Source organism: Gymnoscopelus microlampas (genome assembly GCF_963454915.1).
Source record: "Gymnoscopelus microlampas genome assembly, chromosome: 6".
Classification (NCBI taxonomy): Eukaryota; Metazoa; Chordata; class Actinopteri; order Myctophiformes; family Myctophidae; genus Gymnoscopelus; species Gymnoscopelus microlampas.
Genome location: NC_139943.1, coordinates 19162898 through 19173781, shown reverse-complemented (window position 1 = coordinate 19173781; position 10884 = coordinate 19162898). Strand labels below are relative to the sequence as shown.

Genomic DNA, 10884 nt, shown 5'->3' with positions numbered 1-10884 from the left:
ACCAGGGCTGTTTATGTTTGTAATCTCTCACTTTCATCTGGTATACTTAGCACGATCATGATATGACTCACCCCAGGTTCAGCGAAGACACGTGAAAAAGTCTGGTAGGTGAAAACCCCAGTTTGAAGAAGAAGGTCGCCGTGATCTGAGCTCTGGCCACTCAGGACCAAGAGCTTCTGGCCTGCAGGGTCTGTGACCAGAGCCTGGATCTGGGACAGAGAGAGAGAGAGAGAGAGAGAGAGAGAGAGAGAGAGAGAGAGAGGGAGAGAGAGAGAGAGAGAGAGAGAGAGAGGAGGTATACAGAAGATGAAGGAAGAGAGATGAGAGAAGACAAGGACATATTGGGCTAAAGTAGAGGAGAGTAATGCTTAATTATACTCTGCCATACAACAAGGTATAAATAATTAGAGTCTATATAAACAATCAAGACACAAATAGAAAGACAGCAGCTGTGTCGTCAACTAGGGAAATTGCATCTCAATCCTGTCAATACAAACAAATTTAAGAACCAATTTCAAGAGGAAATAGTTGGAAATTCAAATTGAGAATCGACAAAACGTCGTCCAGGTTTGAACAGCAGCCAACCAAAGAGGTAACAGAGACTAATCAATAAATCAATGTGATGGAGAGAAGTGAAAGATCTGTATCTGTACGTAATCTCTGTAATCACTAAATCCGATTTAGCTCAGTTCAGTCCAGTTGTTTGTTTTCTCATATACTGTTGGAGGACATTTAGGTTACAGAAATGTTTTAATTAATACAAAGTTGCACACAATAATTGAGTAAACAAAAAACTAATTAACAAAACTTAATAGCACCAAAGTCAGTACAAAAACATCTCATAAAGTATTACCTCTGATAAAACAGTGTCCTCTGATGGGTTGACAAGGACAACTGTCTCCAGGACATCACTTCTGTGATGAAGAGTCCTCTGTCCTGTGTGACACAGTTCAAAGAACAACATAAGTGAAAGAGACAGGCACACTATGCTATGCAATCACCATGAACCTGACAAAGTTGTGTGTGTGTGTGTGTGTGTGTGTGTGTGTGTGTGTGTGTGTGTGTGTGTGTGTGTGTGTGTGTGTGTGTGTGTGTGTGTGTGTGTGTGTGTGTGTGTGTGTGTGTGTGTGTGTGTGTGTGTGTGTGTGTGTGTGTGTGTGTGTGTGTGTGTGTGTGTGTGTGCATGCGGGGGGCTTATTTTCCTACAGTGGTTAGCATTAACCACTTAAACCCTATGATTGAGCGGAGTCTCTCCGGGCTCTATACTAGTGTCTTTTCTGTTTCTTTCCTCACTCTACATTAAATGTCTTCGCTGAAAATAGCCGATCAGCTCTTAACGCGTCACAACATGTTGGACCACTGCTGTGAGCTTGTCGATCTGCTATTTTCTGCTATAAAGTTCTCCCCACAATACGGATGCAGTAGTGTGGTGGTGTTTACCTGCAGAAACACACTGCCCTCTTCCTATATTTTGGTGTTTTCTCTGTTTGTTTTGGTAGACAAGGATGTCTTGGGGCAACCAAAACAAACAGTGAAAAACACCAAGGTACAGCGAGAGGGCAATCTGTTTCTGCAGGTAAACACCACCCACACTAATCCAGTGGCTGATAACGGCTGGTATGGAGATAAATTATGTGTAAAAGAATGTATATATATAGTTTTACTATGTAAACACAGGGCAACGTTACATACTAATATGCCTTTAAGTACTTTTACTTCAATATTTTACACTAGACATGTCCAAAGTCCACCCCGGACGCGGGCCAATTTTACATGGCCCGCAGCTGCCTTCCTTAAATTTATTATTTATGGCCCGCTAGTATAGCGTTTTTAAATTAACATGAGCAGATACTCCGTAGAAATTGCAAGGATTCCTAACTGCTTGTTCCTTGTGTTGTTTCATTCTCAAGATTCTAAAGAAAGGCCATTTCCATGTTATTTATTTACATTTTTGTACACTTTTTCAGACCTGCTGGTGACATTTGACTTTGTTTTGTTCACAGCACAGATGAGTGACTTACATTTGGCTACAAGGCCAACAAAAGGGGTTAACGTGGCACTATGACATTTTCTTTTAACGAATAAAATGTTATTTTGTTCAATCTATGTTAGAGTATGTTAATACATTATAACTTATACAATTGGAGTGGTTGTATTTTGTCTCCCTGCTCTTCTATTGAGACATGTAGATTGCTTCAAAGGTCATGTCTCACCTAGACACAGGATCTGACACGAATTTTGACCTGATGGTCAAGATTCAATTTATCCCCTGAGCAAGCAGCTCAATGGTAAAAAATGTCAGCACTTACGTGGGAAACTAGGTTCAAATCCGGGGTGGAATAGGAAAGTTACATACTGTAGTGCAGCTTTAGATAAAATGTGTGTAATGTGTACATTATGTGACTTTGTTATGATCCAAAGGTACAGTATGACAGGAGGTGCAGTCGGCCCTGATGTATGTATGGCCCCCTTTGAAAAACCTTTGTACACCCCTGCTTTACACCACTAGAAAAATCTATTAATCTCATCTATTTGAGGCAGAGAGAGTTAGTACTCTATGTGAATGTACACGCATACATATCTCTATATGTGCACACAGTATATCCAGAGCAGATGGGTGTTGTGTGAGGACCTCTTTGTGTCAGGTAGGTTTACAGTACCATAATGCATCCTGTCTCATATGTGGGACAAACACTATATAGAGAGACAGGCAGCCCACTGGAGCATCAAGACAAGAACAAAAAGTTGGAAGAGGAAATAGGTCAGAGATGTCTGCTGGCAGCACCATGGAAATAACTGGGAATATAAATTACAATGTAGTTTATAAATGGATGCACTGTTATCCCCGGGAGGTTAAGTATCAGATTCTAAGATCTAACAGCAAATGTACAGGTTACAGTTTTTATTTGGTCTTCATTTTGTATCTGTTTATCTAATGGATAATGCATCATGATTGGCCAAAAGACGCACCAAACACCTTATAGATAAACTGACACATGCAAGAGGTTAACAATTGTTAACTAATTGAAATAACATCTTGAAGTCTGAACACTACAGCAACAACACCAAGCTGAGACTATACCAGAACTGAACTGTGTCCTGTCCACCATGTTACAGTATATAGAATCAAGAGTCAAGAGGGTTGTGTCACTCACTCATACACTCATACTGGTACAAGCAGCGAAATGTTAGTACAGTAGGATATATTCCGCCAAGACAGCGCTTATAACATAACAATACATAACAATACATACTGTAGGCATACATGTATGTCAATGTCAATTTCACTTCTATAGTAATGAATGTGCTATTCTAAATGTTACTTGTAATATACATTTGTGTAAGTAACATTTTAAGCAGCTACTCAAGATTTTTTACAGATTGAAAGCCGTTTTTGTTTTAGTTTTTTGTTCGTTTTGTTTTGGCTCTGAATGTTGGAGAACGACAAGCTGTCAACCTTGCACACAAACAGCCGATGGAAAATTCTGAGAATGTTTTGACCCAAACAAACAGCAAACAAGAAAACATGGTGACCATCATTAAGAGAAGGCAATGGAAATTGATTGGGTTGATTTTGCTTTCTAAAGAGAACAGGTTGTCCTGTTCTCTTCAGACACCAACTGCCCTTCACTGGACATGGTGTCAAGTGAAGGGCAGTTGTTGTTGTTATGATGCTCACCATCAGGTCGGACCTGTCGGTAAGCGAAAAAGAGGCTGACACAAGAACACCTGGGACAGGACAGTACAGTGGAGGGAGAGCTGAAGACCCTGCATCACATCTGCAGTTCTGTAAAGACACTAGCCCAGCATAGACAGGAGTGAAACTCCTTTGTTGTTGCCCTACATAAAGGGTAGTAGGTAAGTACTTGAATTAATAACTCTTTAGTGGAGACTAAGTTAAACCTAAGTTTACCGCTGGAAATAAGGCAATATCACAGCCTGGTATAAAAGTATCTCCATCACTTGATCCGAAAATCCCACATCATTAACCCATAGAAGACCTGTTATTAGTGAGCTATGTTATTAGTGGTAAAGCCTTCTTAGTTTCAGAGTGAGGTCAACAGGGTTTTGAGGAAAAAACAATACAATTGTTTACTAAGAAACCACAGGACTGAGTACCAATCCAGCAGATGGCTGAAGCTGGCATACAATGTCATACATCTCTACAGATATCCACTGCAACCATGTGTCAGCACTTCATCCATCCATTCAGATGTGAATGTCTTTTAATTCCCTGTTGTTTCAGCACCAAAGCCGCCTCTAATTATAGAGGAGTCTAATAATAGGGGAGATCTCAGTGACTCTGCTACATCCCCTGAGTTTGCAGTGCTATGACATGTTTTTAGAGGGATCTGCATTATCAAAAGCCATTTGCTTTGAAATAACCACTGAGTTCTTAAACCGAGTTGCTGATCACCAACTAAGTAGAGATTTATTATGGATTAATGTGACAGCAGAAATAGAAATGTGAGAGCGCAGTTGGTTTGAGCTGTTCTCTGCTTTTCTAGTCTCACTCTTTAAAAATATTTTTTTTAAATCGTTGTTGTACGGGAAGTATGTGCTTACTTAAAGAAGAAAAAAACACGCTGGAGGAAATACCAATAATACAAAATGTATCTAGATATATATAGATGTGACTGATATCAGCTGCAGCATAGTGGTTTGCAGTGTTGGGATAGTTACTAAGACATAGTAATATGTTACTTATTACATATTACTTGTTTAAAAAGTAATGTAGTTACTTTACTTATTACTCCCTGCCAAAAGTACCTAGTTACTTATTACTTTAGTTACTTTTTTTTTCTCGCCCCCAGTAATTTGCATCCTTTCTCCCCAAAAGTCTAACTTTGCATTTTCAACATTAGCAGTTGTTTTTTTTCTCTTTTCTGCAGCCTACATTGTAAAATCCTCATTGTACACTCATTTGAATTATATTAACACTAAGACTTTTACAGTGTATGAATTCATAACTTACAGACTAAATGAAAACCATTTGACGACTATGAATTGAATACTAAGGACCTCAATGGAAACAAGTATTTTAAATGTATTTAATGTATTTTTTGCCTAATAAAATATTCAAATTCAAACACCTGGGCTCAAACAGATAATGACTCATCATGAGACACAATCTTTGAACAACTTCTGTTGTTTATTAAAGCTCCAAACATAAACTAAACAAACATAGATAAAAACATCTTCATAAACTGCTATATTTCTTTGTAAACAAAATGTATTCTAATAAAATACAAAAATAAAAATGCTCCCATAGCAACTAGGGGTGTGCCGATATATCGTCCCACGATATATCGCGATACGTTTTCGTGACGATATGTATCGTTTTGGGGGAAAAAAATATCGTTTTGAAAATTTTTTTTTTTTTTTTTTATTATTTTTTTTTTTTTAACTTTTTTTTTTTTTTAACTTTTTTTTTTTTTACAATCATTATAATCAGGCATGCAAACAGCCCCGAGGTGAAAAGGGTGACAACAACATTTTTTTTTCAGGTCAGGTGTCACACTATTGCCCTATTTGGATTGAAAACGGCTATTGTAGCTGAAAAGCTACAAGTTTGCATGTCTGAATAATGCAAAAACAGAATTATTTGTTTGCATTTACTTTTTTACACCCCCATATATTTTCATAATAAAAAAAGTGCGTATCGATATCGTATCGAAATCGTATCGAAGTTGTGAGCCAAATATCGTATCGTATCGTTTGGTGAAATTAGTGTATCGGCACACCCCTAATAGCAACACATATCATCGTGGGCTAGGCCTATGTACTAGGTTAAACAAAACAGTTAAACAACAAAACCTCTTCATAAAGTGCTTCATTTCTTTGTAAACAAAATTAATTCTAATAAAATAAAAAGGCTCCCATAGCAACACATATCATCGTGGTTCGTGGGTGTAGGAAATGTAAACTTCAAAACAATCATTCTGACTGACTGATATTTAGTGCATCATTCAGGACACAAAAAAACATATCAGGAAAATAAATCAAAAGTGTGTTCCACTTGACCACTTCATAGCAGCCTACAGCTAGGCCTATGGACTAGGCCTACGGTTAAGTGGGCATTGGACAATATGCTGGTGGACCCACTTACAGCCAGCCTCTCAAAAACCTTTTATTTGACAGCAACCAACTAAACAACAAAACCTCTTCATAAAGTGCTTAATTTCTTTGTATACAAATGTATTCTAATATATATATTTATATAGAAAATAGCCGACCTACAAGCTTACGGCGCATCTTCATCGGTTAACAAGTCGCTTATAATAAGCAGACATGGCAACACTGTTTGATCCGGTTTAAGGGCGGCCCGCCCTTCCGCAGCTGATAATAATTCACACAGACATGAGCGCAACGTTTCCGTATCCGCTCTAGACCGGATCAGCAAGCAGCCTGCATAGCAACTCGATCCCAACCAGTCTACCATTATATCAATGGACCAAAAACAACACAGGATCAAATAAACACACTCAAACCCAGAGTACCACCGAGGCTCGTGAAAAAAAGTAATAAGTTACTTTTTGAAAAAAAGTAAAGGTAATATTATTACTCAAAACGTGAAAGTAATTAGTTACGTTACTAGTTACTGGGAAAAGGTAATAATATTACTTTAAGTTACATATTACTTTAGTTACTTCCCAACACTGGTGGTTTGTGTAATATACAGTAGATTAGTCTTAGGTGTGGCTGTGCTCTGCCATTCTGCCATTTCTTAAAATGCAGTAGAGTAGGTGGAAGGCTGAGCAGAAGAATAACTCCACATATATATGACAACATAACCCTGTATCATGGAAAGCATTCAAACACCAAAGAAGTGAATAAACAGTGAAAGCAAAAATGCTAAATTAGTTCCATTTGGTGATGGTGCCTTGAGCGCCTGTCCTGAAATACATTATAAAACTACCAACGGGTAGTATACTGTACGTAATACTACCCTAACACTGTCTGCCTCTCAGCTTCTGTCTCAGGATAGTAAAAATACAACGGGGGAGAATGAAGCAGCCATTCTAATCTAAGCTGTTGTTCTGCAGTGCTGCATTGATCGCTTCACTGGCATGATGTAGGAATGCCCAGTTTTATCTAATCCTATCTTAAACGTCTTTATTGCAGTACATTTTGGAGACTGCCGGGAGAGACAGAGGCGATAACAAGTGACACAAACTGCAACATCAGCATCAAGCAATAGTTCATAGCAATGTAAAACAACAACAACTTGATCATCAGTGCAAAATTACAATGATGTCACATAGTTGTTACTGTAGATGAGATGCCTGGCTATATTATTACAGCCCAGATGTAATAATATACATCTGGGCTGTAATATACATCTGGGCTGTATCCTTTTAGCTCAAATGTCTGACTGTACCCTGTGCTGTTTACATATCTGTCAATCAATCAATAAATCAATCAATGAAGAATTTTGAGCCCAATTTCAGAACATTCATATTCAGTTCATTATATTAATACCATGAATAATAAGAATTCAGCAGATTATATCTTTCTCTTACTGAGCAGGATAACTGTAGGCCTATAAGAGAACTACTGACAGAAATGTCATCAAAGAGGAATATTCTTATCCTATATACAGTACGTCGTTACCTTGTAGAATCTAAATACCAAGCCTCTAACATGAATGAACTTTTGGAATATATGTATTGTTGCCTTTGTGTCTGGTGTTTTGTAATGTAATTATTAGTATCATCTGTGTTTAATTAAGGAATCTTAGCAATGTTGGCAACTGTGGTAACCATTGAAGTCATTGTACAGTCTCAACATATAAACTGATTGTGTCAACATTGTAAAGAACAAGACAGGGTCTAATAATGGCTTGGTTCTTACGTGGATCTCTGACTTCATGTGGCCATTGTACGACATCAGTCATCATCTGTGACGTACCTGTGACTCCAAAGTTGGGCAAGGTTTCAGCCCGAACTGACAGCCATTGTTATAAAATTCAATACTTCAAGAAATATAAAACTGACGTGGAAAAACTAAATGCATGGAGGTCCTTCCCTAATGCCTAGGTTCCCTCAGCCGGGGCCCTATCCCTCAGTGTGTTGGGGTTAGTGTTAGAGTTAGTTTTGAGGGAACATAGGCTAAGGGAAAATAGGCAGGCTACTGCCAGAGTGCACAAGACATTTGGCACTGATCGGTCAAACAATTATTTGTCCCGATCATCCCCTGACAAACGAACAAATAGACAGACAGACGGATCTGTAGACGTCTGCCTCTTACAGAGCCATGCCTTAACAATTTTCGTTTTTAATAATTAATCAGGCTGGTTAGATGGTTAGACGATGTGTCGCACTGAACTGATGGGCAGAACTGACTCATAGGCCTATTTCCCTAGACAGTGTTGTTGTTTTCTTGTTATTAGACAAAGTGTCACTATTACCACTGCTTAACACAATCAAGTGAGTGTATTCAACCAGAGCGTGCAGTGAGACAGCAAGTAACAGCATGATCAGCATCAAACACATGGCTATTCCGTTGTGTATTGTTGACCTACAGCCTTTTACCCTGTTTGTTTGTTTACTAGGGTTCATGCCATTTGATCTAATCTTGCACTTTTAAGTCACTCTGGATAAGAGCATCTGCCAAATGCCTAAATTGTAAAGAAGACACAGCACGTAGCCACAACAGAAAACATATGAGTCACATGAACACTGTCAGGTTTTCAGCAAGTGGCTCAAATGCATCCCTGCAAGGACAGGGCTCCCTGCAGGACATTCATGAGGCTGCTTTGTTGAAGAGAATGCTGGGACAGCAGTGTTGGAGGTCGCTTGCACAGAGGACAGATGTCACAGCACAATGACAGAGGACAGAAATATGCTGCACGTCACGTCAGTGAGGAGAGATAGCTCCATGTGTCGCTTGCAGTCAAGAAAGCAAGGTACCTACGTACCCATCCGCCCAACTTTTCATCCAATCCACCCATCTATGCACCTAACTTCCTGGACAACATGAACAATGGAGGCATTTAGGAATAAACAGTACGATGAATGATTGTTTTTAGATACAAAAGAGACAGGAAGCTGGGGGCAGAAACTTTAAAGAGGGAAGGACATGGAGTTGTCCTGCTTTATGGGGGACTGCACAGCATGTTCATCCCTTGTCCCCCGTCCCATATATTGAGATGATGTACCGCATTTTGATTGGCTCTTAGTTTTAAGCTGTCACCGTCTTTACTGCCTACGTTATGCCAACAGGGAAAATTGCAAGTCACCACAAAGTCACAGGCTATGCAGATTTGGGCAGAATATGATGAAAACTACCACAAAGAAACGAAAATGCAGCTACAGCAAAGACGGAGACTATTTAGAACTGGATGAAGCCAGGTTTGTTTTATTTTTTATTTATGAAATATATCAGTTAATTTTAAATTTAACTCACCTTACTTGTGAGTTTCACAAGGTGTGGATCAAAAAGAGATTTGGCAATCAACACAGTAAAATCCTCAGTGTTAAGTTCACTCTGAGAATGTACAACTAAACTGTAACCAAATAATTTAGCATCATTTAAGTGTATATGAACACTTGCACAATGCATAGGAAAGTCCCATGATATATATCTTTTTGTTGCCAGACCCAAGGGGTTGGGCTTACATGAGGCTTTGTATCTGTTTTCTCCATACATGGTATGTCACTTTTACTTTGTCCCCCGGCCCCAGCCAAAAAAGTCTGTCCCCCTTTCGTCATAGAAGGGACATAGAAGGGACGCACGTCATGCGAAGCCCGGCCATTCAGATTTCAACCACTAGGGGTCTGGCAGTACCAGGTCTCCTGGTTCTAGTTTAAATATTGTAATGTTGCATTCAATGTAATATATACATAATGTTTATTTATTAAAGTAGTTATATAAACATTTCAGACTACAGTACCTCTCGGCATTGGTAACGTGCCAAACATTGTCGCAAACAACCCCATTTGGTTTGTTGGGATTTAGTCACCCTAAACACAGGTCTCTAGCCAGAATCAAACCGGAGACATTGCAATCAGGAGAGGAGAGGAGAGGAGAGAAGAGAAGAGAAGAGAAGAGAAGAGAAGAGAAGAGAAGAGAAGAGAAGAGAAGAGAAGAGAAGAGAAGAGAAGAGAAGAGAAGAGAAGAGAAGAGAAGAGAAGAGAAGAGAAGAGAAGAGAAGAGAGAAGAGAAGTGAAGAGAAGACCACATAATCTGCTGTTAGTGTTTGTTTCCCAGCCCTTGGGGTGACCTCTGTCTGACCCGGCAGGGTGGTTGGTACACAATGATACGAGTGACAACAAAGACAAAGTGTCTGAATCGTTGCTGTCCTCAAAGAGACTCCGCCACACTGACCAAGTCCATCTGGACTGTCTGACGTCACAACCATTACATCCCAGTACAAAACTACTGGGAGTTTTGGAACCCAGTACCTATATTACACACAGCTAGCAGTTGACTTCCTTATTGTTGTTACAATGATGGGATGGATGGCACTCAATAACAACAACAACAACAACAAGGACATTTAACAGCATCCAGTTAAATGTTCCGACACACATCATCTTCATCCACAGTCTGTAAAGACATCTGAAGATGAAGGTGACGTCCCTTAGCTTCAATACTGCATTCTTTCATTCTTCCTTTTGTATCAGAGGAACATTACACTTCTACAACACAACTGTCAATCAATCCTCTGAAAAGAGATTCTAGAACAATAATAAGACATAACATTTTAGCTGAGAACATTTTCACAAATCAGCAGTTTCCAGTATAAACAGAGAGTGCAACAGCAAGTGAGCCTTGGCTACTCTTGATGGTTCTGAATTAGAATTAGATCAATGTCAGCCACCCCCGCCTAATTATCCAGCAGAACAGCAGTCATTCCAGCGAATTCCTTGCACACACTGC

At 39.2% G+C, this 10884-nt stretch overlaps 1 protein-coding gene across 1 annotated transcript in view; it reads right to left on the bottom strand.

The window, feature by feature from the left end:
* map1ab (microtubule-associated protein 1Ab) overlaps positions 1 to 10884 on the bottom strand; it is a 42694-nt gene that overhangs the window by 16978 nt on the left and 14832 nt on the right. Inside the window, exons 2-3 of the mRNA XM_084059468.1 lie at positions 854 to 936; positions 72 to 209 (exon numbers count right to left, since the gene is read on the bottom strand). The gene's annotated coding sequence lies outside the window, so the exon portion shown is untranslated. The remainder of the gene's footprint in view (positions 1 to 71; positions 210 to 853; positions 937 to 10884) is intronic.